The sequence below is a fragment of the Pleuronectes platessa genome, chromosome 4 (assembly GCF_947347685.1).
Source record: "Pleuronectes platessa chromosome 4, fPlePla1.1, whole genome shotgun sequence".
Taxonomy (NCBI): Eukaryota; Metazoa; Chordata; class Actinopteri; order Pleuronectiformes; family Pleuronectidae; genus Pleuronectes; species Pleuronectes platessa.
In genome coordinates, this window is record NC_070629.1 from 16,924,706 (window position 1) to 16,940,472 (window position 15,767).

Sequence of the window (15,767 nt, forward strand, 5' to 3'; positions counted from 1 at the left end):
AGAGGGACAGAAAAAGGAAAGGCAGCCAGGATCCATCCCACTCCAGCAGCTCTGTGTCATGTTTCTTTGAAGCTGACAGAGAAGCAAACAAAAGCTTCCCCGACCCACTTTCCAGGCTCTTTTCAGTCCCAGTCAGCAATAAGCTATTTGGAAACAAGTACTTACTGATCAGTGTGTGTCTGAGTGGACGAGAGAGCTACGACTTTAGAAACCACATCCAATTCGACAAATCAATACACTACAACAAAAAGAAAATCACACCGCAAATTCTCCCAAAACAGCTAATTTAATTTCCTGCTAGTGCCTAAGAAAACAAAGGAAGTGTATCCAGGGAACACAAAAACACAAGTTTCTGTAAGTGGTGGTGTTGAAGGTATTCACAGCAAACGGGTGGAAAAATTCAGGATACTTTTTTTTAGTTGGCTTCAGTTTTATGTGCATGTGTTTTCTTATATTGCAGTGCATTGAGATCTCAGGGTCCCCATAGAGAAAGGGTAGAAATATCGCACTGCAGTTATATGCCTTCATCACATTTTGATTTCCACACTCATATGAGTTCACAGTGACCTTTGACCACTGTTAGCTAATCACTTTATATGTGTGTCTAAGTGTCAACTAGCCAAAAACATACTGAGAAAATCAAGGACAAGAGGCCAAATGATCAATTGTGCCAAATTTGAAAGGGTTCCGGGGGGGATCTTTAAAGATAACATTTTCATGAATTTGGAGGTCACAGTGACCTTGACCTTTGACTTCCAAATCCTTATCAGGTCATCCTTGATCCAAGTAAATGTTTTTGCCAGATGTAATAAAATTCTGTCAGGGTATTACTGATTCATCATGTTCAGGAGAACATGAGGTCACAGGGACTTTGACCCCTGACCACCAACATGTAATCAGACAACCTAAAAAAACGTAATGCCTCCGGCCACTGGCTGTCGACGGCTTGTATGAGAACAGGTACATTTAGTGAATTGTTTTCATAGACAAAAACTTGTATATAAACAAAGTTCAGCATAATATAGATATAAGAATTTATAGAAATACAAACAGAAACATAGATCCTGTCCCATGAGCCGGATGTTTCTGTGTGAAGCTGGGTGTGTGTAGGTGTGAATAAATAACATCCGGCACAACAATGTAAATACAAGAACATATTTCCATCACTACACCATGTGGCACTGAGCCAGTGGGATTCAACTACAAGAGCACTTTATATTTACAATAAATAATCCCAGGAGATTCCCACTGGAGAGTGCTCTGGGTATTTGGATCCAAGCCTTCAGAGTTTCACAGAAAACCCTTCAGACTGATTCCCCACTGAAACCATTTCAATATGAATCAATAGCTATTTCCTTTTCCAATAACTACAGACTACAGTAATGGGACAAACAGGGTTTGGCCTTGGAGTGTGTGTGTGCGTGTTGGCATTTGTCCGTCCATCACAGTTTGTTCATCGACGACAAAAGCTAAACCCTATAATGCTAATAAGGTGGGGTTTTCAGCACAGAGACGGGAGCTGACCCTTTATCAATAAATAAGAGAGGTGACTGATTGTGCTTCTGAAAGGAGACAGAGAGAGTATAATATTCAATAGGATATTCCACACCAGCAGGCTGCAGCTTTCAGACACCATGTGCATCTGCTGCTCATAGTGAAGGGAGCAGGTCACATGAGGGTTAGCAACACATTATGAAGATAAGTGAGAGAAATGTTACGATGTCTTAAAAAGTCAAAGCAGGCTCACTTCCGTTAATGGCCCCCGAAACCTAAATTAAAGTTCTGTTGTGTAACAGGGTACAACCGCACACGCACACTCACACTCACTGCACACAAAATACCACGGTGTGAAGAGTTTTAGTAACACATAGATAAATTAAGTGTAACAGAAAACTAAGGAGACCTGCTAAATGTCCTGCACCAAAAGGTTAAACCAAACTTTACATTGAGGTTAAACGAAAAGCTTCAGGGAGTAAATCAATGAAAAAACAGACTAACAAACTACTGCTTTTCACCGTTTCCCACCAAATTACAATACCAGTATGAGAGGGACAAACTTATCAGTTACTGGTAAGCAACCAGAAAGAGTTGCAGGTTTTTCTGCATGAGACACAAAACATTTAGGACGTTTGAATTAATGTCCTAAATATCCAGACTCACAGTCTCATGAAAATGAAACACACATTCAGCATGAGACCCTCAGGCCTCTTTTCCTTTCGTCAATAATTCAACCATGTTACAGAAAACACTTTTGTGTTTTTCAGCAGCACCTCCAACAACCACAAGCTCCCAGATTTACAGGTGATGGCGAAGCTTCATGACAATGTTGTTTTGAAAATTGTTCTTTACGATATAGTTTCACATCTTTAAGCGGAGAGCTGCAGTTTGATCTCGAAAGCTGCAAGAAACCAAGTGAAAAATGGCCAATGGGAGGAGAGTTTTACAAAAGTTCACACACATCGCAACAAGACTGCTTCAAAAACTCCAACCAGTCATATATTTCTTATCCGGGATTATACATGGTGACAGCAGTGTTATGGAGGAGGAAGCCTGTATTTAGCCGAGGGCACAGAGAGGAGCCAGACTCTCTTTCCTCACAGCGATGGCAGGTCATTTCCAGACTCTACTACTCCCTTCCTGCATAACAATTGCTTTATATTTCTGCTTTGCTCATTAAGGAGGAGATCATGACAGTTCTCCTTCTGTTAGTGGAGATGCCTCTCCCTGCTTCCAATATAATTCTAATGTTCGTCTCCCACTTTTTAATGGATTGAATTCCTCTCCGACCATCCATTTCTCTGTCCGAGAATCTTGTCTCGTATTTTATTTATGGTTTTCTACAGCGGTGCTCCAGGCTGAAAAAAACTTTGAGTTTGAGTTTACGGATAATGAAAGGAGGGTTTTTCTGCATAAGCCGTGATAAATACATTTCCATTTACGCCGTTTGGAAAGCAACTTGCTCATGTGCTCATATTTTTAGGGTATATCTGAAATGATCAAAGTTAATGACTTAAAGTCCTAAAGGCCATAACTGAGGAGATTGGACGCGTATTTCAATGTGCCATCCGACAAAACAGCTCTGATACGATACATTTAACAAACCACAGTATGAGCATATCAAATTGAATGAGGCTCTTTAATATGATATTGATCCATATTGAGAGCAAGGTATTTCAGTTTAGGTGATTCATCGCAGTTCGAAATAATCATTCAAATCAGCTGACACCAAACACACAATACAAAAAAATCTACTACTGATGTGCCGATGAGCATCCAAACTTCCATCCAAAACCTCCACTATGAGTCTAATGATCAGCGAAAAAGTTTTACACCAGTAATTTGAGGTCAGGTGACTCTTCCAAGAATACAATAAAATGAAATGTTGCTGTTGATTTGATTAAAACTGGCTTTTACCAGTTTTGTTCATTGACACTGTGACGGATCACTGCAGCACAGTGGTGCAGCGGATCGCTCTCTCTCCTTCCAACCTGTCAGCCGACCAGCGTCTCTCTCTCTGGGGAGTTTGCATGTTCTCCCTGTGTCTGTTTTCTCTTCGCGCCCCGGCTTCCTCCCACACTCCAAAGACATGCTGCTTTGATAAGTACTTAAGTGCACGTCACAGTGAATTTATTGTCTCTTTATGTCAGCCCTGCAATACGCTGGTGACTTGACCACAATTTCAGCTGGGATTGACTCCAGCCCAGCCCCATCCCATCCCCCTCAAGGGATAAGAGTAGATAATGGATGGATGGACGCTGTGATGGATGATTTCCTTAGCCACCAGATCCTTTCTTTAAGCCACGCCAACAGAGGTTTATCTCTCAGGGTTTAAAAAGATAATTCATTGCATTTCAATGACTATTAACTAACTTAATAATAACAATTGGAATTATTGAAGCTCTTGGCAGAAATAGGAATGTGTGGTGATGTGAAATGATCACTGGGAAGGAAATGCACTTCACCGAGCAGAACTGACAGGAGAGGTTAGAAAAACTGGCACATGCTACTGAAGTTGTTTCCTCGAGGGCGTGAGGTCTTGTGCGGGCAAATCCATAAAATGCAAGTTGCTACATAACCGCATAAAATAAATAAATATATATAAAAGCCACATTTGTTATCTGTTTGAAGTAAAAGAAAACCCTCCCTACAATGACACACAAACAATATTGAATAAAGGTGAACAGACACAGTGAGTGCAACGTAAAAATAGGGAGAGTATAATGCTGCTACTAGTCTGAGGGGATATTTCAAAGGCCAATACAGGAATACCAATATTTATCTCTAGTGTTATTACAGCCACAGCGCCTCGGAACAAGCTTTGTCTCCACAGGAAATATATTCATCCATTTAACTACCATTTCAAGGTTTCCAAGATAAAAGAATGTGGGCTCAGCACTATACACCAATGAATCAACTTACACAAGGAGAAACGATGACACATTTTGCAAAGGCACATAGAAAATGCATCATACCCAGATGCTCCATTGCAATTTCAAGCCTCACCCACTGCAATAACCACTGACTAGAAATACATCACAGACACACAAACACACACGCACGCACGCACACGCACACACACACACACACACACTAACACGTAATGAAAGGACGGCTCTTTCAGTGTCTGTCAGTGAGGCCATATTAAACTGCAAGAAATGTGTCTTTCATATTGATCTATATATGAGATGTACAGGGGAGGGAATTAGTGGAGAGGAAGATATTCAAGCCAACGTTGTTTCCTGTAGGTTACAAACCATTACAGGCGTTCTCCCTCAAGCGCCTCCTGAAGGGAAGTCAGAGTGTGACATCTTTAACAACATCTTGGGGGTTGAATCAGCATTAACATTGACTCACAGTTTATTTTACCTCTACCAAGGAAGTTAAATACATGTTTTCACCCGCGTCCTTGTGTTGGTTTATTTGTTAGCAGGATTATGTTTTAACTACTGAAGCTATTTCCACCACACTGTGGGGGGATGGGGCTTGGGCCAGCAAGGAACCCATAAATTGTTTTGCAGATGCTGATTCAGCAGCAAATAAAAAACCAAGACGTCAATTAATGAATTAAAAAAACACTTAAATGTAAAAACCCACACCGAGCCATTTATATTCAGCAGGTCACATATTGAAAGGTGTTAGACAGCAACTCAATGAATTTGTCACTTCAACAATGACATGTGAATCATCGTCTTTCTCTGCTGGCTCTTTTCTTCTGAAGCATCCTACTCCCGCTCTTTCTCTCCACTTCCTCTCTCCCAAAGTGAGACCATATGATTGTTCCACAAAATCCCTTTCCCACTGCCACTACTGGGACCTAATACATTAATTTCAATATCTATCCCAATACTATATTTCTCCTGCAAACCTAATAAAGCATTGATTTCTTACTCATCGCCCCATGGCAGTAAATAAACTTGGGAAAATGTTCCCAATTACACTTTCTCCGCCAAAAGAGCAGCTCCATTAAATATCACCCTCTTCTCCCTAGAGTGTGCAGGCGGGTAACGTGTAACGTGACAAAACACAGAGCCAGTGGTGCGGACTCAAGCAGGTAGACAACCAAAAGCCACTCAGCTAGATAATGAGGTCTTTGGTGTGCACTGTTCTACCCAGTCTAGCGGCGTACTGTAAGAGAGTGAGCTTTAAACTGAGATAATGAGTCTCTTGATGGAGTTGGTGTAATGTCCTGATGACGGCTGAGACACTTACTCGTTTCTCTGAGCAGGGGACAGTTAAAGTCCTGATAAGTAGAGGAGTCAACAGTGATCCCAGCAACAGAAACGCTTCTGATACTCCCTGGAAAATGTCTGGTGAGGCATCGGCGAGTATGTGAATCTATGTACCGATCAGTTTACACTCGTCTTTAGAGCATATTAGTTTCACCCAAAAGAAACGGCAATTTCCTTTCTTGGGAAATCCCTTCTTCGTCTCTGCTCCAGAACAACAGTTGTGCTGTGCTGCAACTGTCAAGCACGGTTTCTAAAAAGAAGAAGTGAATCTCATTAGTGTAATCTTACTCAAAGCTAACTTAAGTGAGTGAGACCAGATGCAATTCACGCTTTGCAAGGTCACTCAGGTAGAACTGCATTACTCTGTTTGCGATTTCAGTTTCGAGGGGTGACACAATTGTTGAGTTAGTAGCAAACAACTGTTAAAATATGTTAATGCACAGTATTGGATTGGTATCGCCCAGGATGCAAAGTCGTAATCGAGAAGTGACAATTTCTACCGGAATATCTCGACAGAATCAGTAGTGCTGGAAAAGTCTTTATTTATATTCTTGATCTGCAGACACAATTGATTACTACTAAACTCACATTTCCATGTGAATGTGACTGCTCTACTTGAATCGGATGCTAAAGTCAAAACAGAAGTTGTCTCCTTCCCCAGATGGTGACATTTCACAGACTATCAATGGATCATAAAAGAGAAAAATCCAGTGAGGGGAAGATGGACTCGTAAATGGAGAAAAAGTTATTAAAAAGGACAAGACACACTAACTCAGGGGGGAAAAAGACAAGTTCACTTGTTCAATGTTTCAATTTTTTTCCAACTATGTCCGAAGTGTCATCAAACCCCCTCCCCATGCAACTAACAGGAATTTAACAAAAATAACTTTCAGGTTTTTAGGTTACAGCTTTATGGCTATAAATTAAATAAAAGCAGTGTGTGCTCGGTCCATACCTTCTTCATTAGCCCAAACTCCTCCTGCAATGTCACCACTATAAAAGGTTCCAATATTTACATTATGCAAACAGAGGCTTCTTCACTGTGGCTTAGAAATAAACAAAAATAAATCTGCCTAAAGCAGCAAGCACTGAAAACCGTCAATTAACAAAAGCTGAGAGCGAGAGTTTGCTCAGATTGATATTGACCTTTACTTAATCTAAAATACGGTCTGATTGCTATTAGCATTTGAATAAATTGTGCTCCTTTGGTTAAATGGAAAATAGGTTCACATATTAAAAACATCTATCTACTAGTACGGGCTTTCATGGCCACCGGTCTGGATCTTCAGACTGTACAGTTTAGTCTGAACCAAAATAAGAGGCGTGTAAGATGCCTCTGACCAGGGTCAGACCAACGAGCCAAAATGTATCCGTCCAAAAGAGATGGCCCTGTGAGGGATTGCTCAATTGTTTTTAGAAAAAAACAATTGGGGATAATTTGACTTTCTGACCAATCGCAGGAAGTTTAGACATTGAACAAATTCAACTAATGAATATGAAAAAGAGACAGACGCGGCTCAGAGGATTGCCTGTAGTCTTTGCCTCAGACAACATAATGTTTGAGTGACGAGGACCTTCACTGGTAATATTAGCATAATGATATTACACTGGCAACAATATTGATGAAAAGAACCGGTTCATTAAATTTCTCCATTCAAACGGAAAGATTAATATTTTAACCACACACTTTATTGAATAGAGGAAGCAAACACAGCAGCCGGATTGACAACAAGCTGACATGCAAGCCCGTCTACAATCTAATCAGTGTCAAGTACAGTATATACAGGACATACCAAGGTCTGTAGTCCGCTCCCTGAATTCCAATGTAAATCCCAAACTAAGCAGATTAAATGTGAAGAATATAACAAATACACTAAACTTGTTTACCAACCACGATCCAAACAATACCAAGTCCTAGTGTTTACACTAATGTTAACTGAAAACAGGAATTACTGTTGTTGCTACAAGTTATGTTGGAGTAGAAAAGGCCAAATTCGTCATTTGGGGATAAAACTGTGTGTTCTTATAGAATTGAGATGGAAAACTGCTCAATTACTAGTTTATTATCTGACATCGTCTTCACACCGAACATCACCTGTGAGCGATTCCTCTGTTGTAATAACAGCCGACATTGAACACCTACTGGAAATGAGTTATAGTCAACATGGTCTGGTTTTTCAGAAAGGAAGCTTTGAATTGTCAATGCAGTAAGAACCCTGACTCAGCAAAATCATACTCATCTCCCCATTGACCCACAGTTCATCAATTATCAGATGATTGACTTCCAGAGGATTTTGTCTTACAGTCATCAACATGAATTCATCCATGGCAGCAATCGATAGCTCTTAATGCATCAGTGATATGAAAGAACCGTACTCCATAAGAGATGATTGAACACCACAGGGCTCCTAATTAAATAATAGCTCCTAAGGAATTGTCTTTTAACAACCACAGCAAACATTAATCCTCAAAAATCTTTCAGATGTCATCACAAAAAAAAGCAAAGTGTATTAATCTTACAGCTTTTATTGCCAGAATCGGACCGAGCAAGTTCAAGAAGTCATTAATTCTCCAATCGTCAGCAAGGAAACTATTAAAATATGAAGGTTTCCACCCAGAGTTTTCGGCAGCTCTTCCGGCTGCTGGAGATCATGAGCAATATCCACTGTTCAGATTTTTAAAGGCTGACAAGCTTTGCTTTTAACATATATGAACAACTTTAATAGTGAATATATCAACACATGTGGCTGCAGGGGGCGCTGTTGCTCAGTAAAATTTACATAGTGCTGCTTTAAGCTACAGAGCAGTGATTGAAAATGCATTATTCATTATTCTTGTCATTTTGTTATGGATTGACACTAATTGATCCATTTCCATTAGAGATCATGAACATCATCAGGGAGAGGAGTTTCCTCTCTCTCGCTGTCTCTCTCTCTCTGGCTGTCCTTTCTGTGACACACAATAACCCCTCTGACAGTGATGTCTGTCTCAGTCTGTGATCATCTGCAGTTCTAGTAACTAAGACAATAACAAGAGCTCCGATGTGGCCTCCATCTGCAGACTCTAGGGCCGTTTGCTTGTACATGCATGAGTATTTGTGCACAAACACAGTGCGTGTGCTCCTTGTCAGTCTCGTCAAAGAGATTTTAGTGTCAGTTTTTCAAATGTTACTACTGAGGGAGTTGGTAACTGAACACATCTCCAGTTCCCTTCATGGAACACCTGAACACTCTAGGAAATGCTAGGAATACACCTCCTTTCCTCCCACTGTACTGGAATTTGATCTTAATGGTGCTTGGCAGTGAGTGAAGTGTACACAGCTCCTCACCAGTGGCTCTGTTAAACAAACCCTAATCATGTTACCAAATTGCAGTGCTTGAGCTACACAGTAAATAAATGCAGTATGAGAAGAGTAATTATGTGAGATAAGTGATCCATGTCCACACATTGCTCCATGGAAATGTTTGCCTAAGCTAGCATGGCTCTAGTGTATTAGACACTTTAGATATGAATTTTCATATGAAATATGAATTGATTTTGGATCATTCAGATGATAGATTTGAACCGGAAATTATTAAATGCTCCTCATCATCACTCTTAATTTTACCCCGGCTGCCCTCATGTGTGATTCTAATCCGACCCAGAACAGTAACTCACTTTCCATGCTTCCTACCAGCTGTGTCAAGACCCTCCTTCCCAGTTGTACCAGATGTCAGGGCTGAACTGTGTGGCCCACTTTGGGTTATGGTAAACTGGGCGGTTAGGTGATTAAACCCTGGTTCATATACTGGGAGGAGAGCAGAAGGGAGGATAGCCCCGTTATTGTAAATCCCATTATGAGCCAGATTAATTGGAAGTCTGTTAGTGTGTGTGTGTGTGTGTTTGTGTGTGTGTGTGTGTGTGTGTGTGTGTGTGTGTGTGTGTGTGTGGTTTAACCACTAGCTCCTGCATCCATGGTTAGTTATCGCTATGAAATACATAGATTTATTGCTGTCATGGATCTTAATGACGTATTGCTTTGGTTCAGAGATTGTTTTATGTTTCTCAATGCCAATTTTTCTGTCGCGTCAGGCTGGAGAGCTTTGTGAACCAGTTGTGCAGAATATGGATTAGTGTTGCTCTTGTAAATCTGTTTAGTTCAGTTCAAAACATTCAGTCTATTATGTTTGTGTGAAAAAAGGATGCTGGGGAAAAGGCTAAGGCAGTAAAAGCATGGGATTAAGAATTATATTGGGACTTGCTCTAGCCAAGTATTTAAGTGCAGTGAGATAAGCAAAGCAAGATTTATTTACTCTCCTCATCATTTATTGATTATTTTGCCTTGGATTTCTTGTGTGAAGGAGAATCAACTCTTCTCTGCAGGTGATGCAAAAACATTAAGGGACTCTTTAGAGGCAGTGTTCAATTTGTCCAGTTTGGAAATGTAGCAGTGAGACATGGCTGGTTTCATGGAAAAGGACCTTCTCCCTTTGCAGAAATGATGCTCAGAGTATGACAAAAACAGAGTTTGACACATTGAACAATCTGAATATTATTTATACGATTGAATCTATCCAATAATTCCAGAAACCTAAATCTGTCTGCCAGTATGTTTCTCAAATAGGTTCTTTAAGAGCGGCTGCAGGATCTGCAGGACTGTTTTTACTTGCTGCGGTTCAATTGCTGTTACAAGTACCATTCCAAACAAGCAGGTTTAGAACAGGGACTGCACCTGCACTATTTAAAGGAAGTGAAGCTGTTGTCTCTGTGGTGAGTGTGTTGGCTTTGATAAGAGATCTGTTTGTTGTGGTCCCAGATATCAGACAGCCATCCCTGTTCACAGTTTGTCTCTGCTTGAACTGAGTGACTGAGTTAAACAGTACATTTTAACAAGTTGTAGATAGTAGATATTTCATCATGATTATGTAGAAATACTTTGCTCTACCTAAAAATCCACAAAAAAGCAAAGTGACATTCAACACATCAACATGAACCGTGTGAGCTCTGAAGGTGTTAATACTCCATCCGGATGCCTCTGCACTGAACTTCTCTTTGCAGCACATTGGGCCGACAGGAAGCTCATAATAGGTGGTGCGACAAACAACATCCACAGGCACGAAGACAAGGGCATATGAGACTTGAATTTGCTTTGAACTCAGAGGAACAGCTCTCTAGCAGGCCACCTCCGACAACAACAAAATGCAGCAACTCTCCATAAATAATGAAAAGCAAATATCTTAAAATGAGATGGAAAGACCGAGCTGGAGGAGGTGAAAGAAAGAGCGGGGGGGATCCGGTAAATGCAGTTAGCATTCAAGAGGGAGAGAAGAGAGACAGAATGGCAGCTTGGAGGCGAAGGTGTAGATTGATAATCAGAAAGTTGGGACAAGACCCTGAGGTTATGAGAGTGTGAAAGAAATGGGAAAGAGTTGTGGAAGATGGAAAAAGAAGATAAGTAGAAAGACAGGAAGTCTTTTTTTTTGCAGGAAAAACAGAGAAACTGCCTCGATGAGATCGTAAACCAGGAATCTTCTATCACACATCAAACACACTTGGCAGACTGCTTAGTTTGAGCATCTTCTTCCCTGTGTGTTTGGCACCACTGGTATGTCAGCACCGAATGTTGCCAGCATCGCAGACGGACAAGGCGGTCGCCCTGCTGTCAAACCAACCAGGGACGAGCCCGGTGCCGGCCGGAGGTCACGCTGACACATCGTTCAGAGCAGAGCACGTAGGTCGTGGAACATTGTTGATGGAGGTTTCCGTTTGCTGCCTCAGCAACTTCACAGCAGAGGACAGGCAGCCCCCAAAAAAAGATGCGTATGTGATCTTTTGAAGCAAAACCATCCCACTACCAACCACAACAACATACTGCAGCACTTTTGAGATAAATAAATAATTCAACAGAATTTCCTGCAATGAAATAAGCTTGAAATGTTGAATGTCATCTCGTTAATTGTATCCATCATTAATAAAACATAAAAGAGTGTCTTGATTAACCGACTTACTCTCTGGAACGGATGATATGACAATATGTGCTTACTTAAAGTGTAAGTAACTAATGTCATTAGGTATGTGATATGGCTAAAGAATTATTCACAGTATTCATACTATAAATCTTAATAAATAGAAATACGAAAAAGAATTAGTCCGATTCTCAGTAGTTTGACTCAAATTGTAGTAGTACTTCCAACAACAAGCCACTAACCAGGAAGACATGAATCACAGAATGACAACCACAAAAACGAATCTGAATTTATTTGACTGGAGTAAGTCAATAATTTGTCCTCCAAAGCAGTTCGGTTTTATGAAAATGAACCTGAGCTTTCAGGCCAGACATACACCCGTCACTGTGTGTCACCATATTATTTTGCTGCAAAGCCTACTGCAGTGCTTACCACTGCATGAGGAAAGGTTTGAGCCTCCCAGCCACCTGGGTCTTCTGTGTGGAGTGTGCACGTTTTACAGCGTTGGTTTTCTCCCAGTGTTCCAGCTTCCTCTCACACAACGAGTGAATGTTTGTTTGTCTCCATGTGTCAGCCCTGTGATAGCCAGTCCACACTGTACCCCGCCTCTCGCCCAATGTCGACTGGGTTTGACTCAAGCCCCTCTGCGACCCTCCAAGAATAAGCGGTATAGCTCTGGCAGTGTAGCAAATAGATGTATGGCACTCAAGAGGGTGAAAATAAAAAAACTATCATCATCTAATTTTAAATGCACTCTGGTGTACTGCAGTCCCTTTATGAAACATGTAACAATTTAATATACTGAACAAAAGCTCGCAGAGCCAGTAGTGGCATACGCATTTTTTTGTCTTGTCATATGCTGCACCTTCTCCCGTACATACTAATGAGACAGGGGGGAGATTCTGTCCATCATTTCTCTCATTCCTGACTCGAGGGATGTTTGTCCTTTTTCCTCCCAAAGTGAAGTTCCCTCTCTGAACCTGGAAAGAATGGGGGGCTGCTATGTGAAGTATGAAATGCCCTGTATTAAATTATGGCCATTTAACCATGGCATTTTATTGACCACGGGTGACAAGGCCTGGTCTCTACTCAGTATTGACTCCCCTGCAGCACCACAATCTCCCCTCACGGCCTGAGTCGTGATGCTTGAGTAAAGATCTGGCGGGAGCTGCATCTTTTCAGATATACTCTGTGCATTGCAAACAGCAGCTTTGAAAGACTGTATGAGCGTTACATGATATGGTGCAGCGAGTATTATTCAATAATGTGCACCAGAAACAGTTTGAGCTGCAGTATTTAGGATAAAGAAAAGTGTACAAAGCTACACTTCATATGATCCAAAAGAAAATGTGCTGTGGTAACGGTTAAGAACGTGGACCAGATGGGCTGCCATCATTCTGACATATCCATTTATGTGCTGAAGATCTTCATGAAATGTGACTTTATGCTCTCATCAATTTAAGTCGATTGTTTGCTAAAGAATCCTCTGATGAATGTCTGAAATATGGCTGCAAATTGAACATCCAAAGAAATAAGTCTTCCTTGTTTTTCCTACAAAGAGCAGTTTGTCTCCGTGCCAGCAAACACGACACCCCGGGAGGATAGTGCTACGCTCCATGAGGATGGTGCGGATCCAACGCTGTCGTACCACCTCCACACTGGCAACCAGCAAACCAACTGGCAGAATGACAGCAGTGCCTCTACATCATTACCTCCGGGAACAAAAAAATGCTAATATGGAGTGCTGACAGGAATTGTAGGAGTGGATGTTATCAGTGCAATGAGCAGGTGATGAATGTGCCCGCTGATGAAAAGAGACAGAGATAGAAAATGTGAGAGGAAGAGCAGAAAGATGGTCATGTGGAGATTCAATAAGTGTTATTGATTCATACATAGATACACAAGCCTGGTGATGTTCACTGCGATGGGAACACTTCATTTGAGAAATGCAGGGGTTTGTTTATTGTTGTATTGATGCTGAAAAGCTGTTGAAAACATCCACCTCCATAAACATCCTCCATCGCTGTGTTTCCTTAAAGAAGCAGGCGGCTTCAGCTTCATCCTCCAAGATAATACAGACGATGACATTTCATTCAATACTAAGAAATGAGCAAATCCACCTAGGGAGTGGTTTTCTATACTGCTTTCTTAAATATGTTCAGTTACCATGGTGTACAAGCTGATGAAACACTCAACTAGCTTCATGCTAAGCAACCAACAAACCAAATTCCTGTAAGTCAATCTATCTCCTCTGCAATGAGCAAGAGCCTCCTCCTCGCCAGATCTCCCCACCTGGGACCTTTGCAAAAGCTGCGCATGTTGGCTGTATTTGAAAGCTGCGAGTGCAGGTTGACAGGTGATAAGTCAAGGTTTGAAAGTTTTTTTTAAATTCTCAAACTCACTTTTAGGGGCCGAGGAGCTGATCAATTTTATGATTGAGCAGCCAAAACGTTCAGAAGAAAGCCAAATGGCACACAGAGGAGTGCACACCTGTGGCAAAGGCTGAACAGTCACCTTAAATAAGCACGCACCAAATTTCACACAGTCGAGGATATCAGTTCACTTTATAATTTTTTTAATGAAGAGACATAAATGATTTCCTTGTATGGGATCCTCCCTATCCATGACGCATCCTTCTAACAAGTTTTGCGCTTATCGTTAAAAAAATAAATTACATAAATGCATTGAACAGAAAGTGTGCACAATTCTTTAGAGTGCAGCAGATGCAATTTATATGACTAAATGAATGATTGAGTCATGCCTCAGACACCGAAGACTCCATCTAAAACGACCTCTCAAACACTAGTCTCTCCCAGGAGAGCCTGTGTGTGCATTATTCATGAACTGTACTGCATGTGTGAGCAGTAACAAGAAATACTACTCAGGAATTCACTCACAAGTGGCAGTTTTTTTTTTTTTTTAAGTCATTTCTTTCAAGGGAGTGGAAATATTTATCTGATTTTAGATGACAGAGACATTTCGAGGATGGATGTGAGGACTAGGGTTTCTCTAATGACTTTGCTCCACAAGCTGATCCTGGAAATGGATGAAAACTGTACTTCAACAGAGAGCGGATGCTTGAGGAAAGTCTGCAACGTAGACAGAATTTTAAAAATCTGCAGATAGTAGATTGCAAGTCCCACACATCTTCTCATCATTTCTCTTCGCCCTCTTCAGGCTACCCCCTCCACTTCCACCTGCTGTGCTCTAGTCTTCTATCTTCCTGTGTTCATCCCTTTGTACCTTGCCTCTCTCCTCAATTGCGGCTGTGTCGCTCTCATTCTGAGCACGTTCACTACTCAGCCCTTGGAACAGGAATTAAAAGAATAAGGCTCGTCTGGAGAGGGACGGGCAAAGAGATGTGGATCGGGAACACGGGCTGCAGGTGAGGGGGGGCAGAGGAGTCTTCTCTCTTTACTCAAGGGAATGATCTCCTAATTTTGGATCAATCAATCTTTTTTTTTTCATGGAAGCATGAGTGGGAAGCTATCCGTCTTCAACTGCATCGATTTGTCTCAAGTTCTTCCTCCTTTACTCACACACTTGTGTTGCATATCCTTGTTTGTATCATCTTCTCTTCTCTGTCTTCCTAGTACCTAGTCTAACTAAACATTTCATGACATGCCATGCCAGCAGCCAGATCAGGTTCCACACTATCAGAAACTCGACACGACACACCCACTGCACCTCCACCCTGCTGCCCAGCGCCACAAATATAAACACAGACACACACACACACACACACACACACACACGCACACAAACACACGGTGTAACAATGGCCAGTGTCTTCTGATGGAAACGCCGGCTGCAAATTGCCACTAACCACAGCAGGCACACTCCGCTTTATGGAAATGCTTCAGGAAAATCTATTGTGCATGCAAATGTGTGAACGTGACGAAGTGATGGAAACATCTCACTCAGAACAATTTGAATCCCTGCATCACCTCATGTCACTCAGCTGTCTCTAATCCTCTGGACTCAAAGAACAATGCTGCACAGCCACTGTTCGGCTTGATACTCAACACACCAGCAGGAGAATCAAGAAACAGAATACAACTACAAATAGCCAACATGGAACAAGAGCTGGCAG

General features: G+C 41.4%; 1 protein-coding gene across 7 annotated transcripts in view; it reads right to left on the reverse strand.

The window, feature by feature from the left end:
- Window positions 1-15,767, reverse strand: part of mctp1a (multiple C2 domains, transmembrane 1a) — a 134,116-nt gene that overhangs the window by 92,099 nt on the left and 26,250 nt on the right. The window contains exon 1 of one of the 7 annotated variants that reach the window (XM_053420884.1): window positions 5,710-5,932. The exons of the other annotated variants lie outside the window; for them this stretch is intronic. The gene's annotated coding sequence lies outside the window, so the exon portion shown is untranslated. Of the gene's footprint in view, window positions 1-5,709; window positions 5,933-15,767 lie in introns of those variants that run through there. 7 annotated transcript variants of the gene reach the window in all.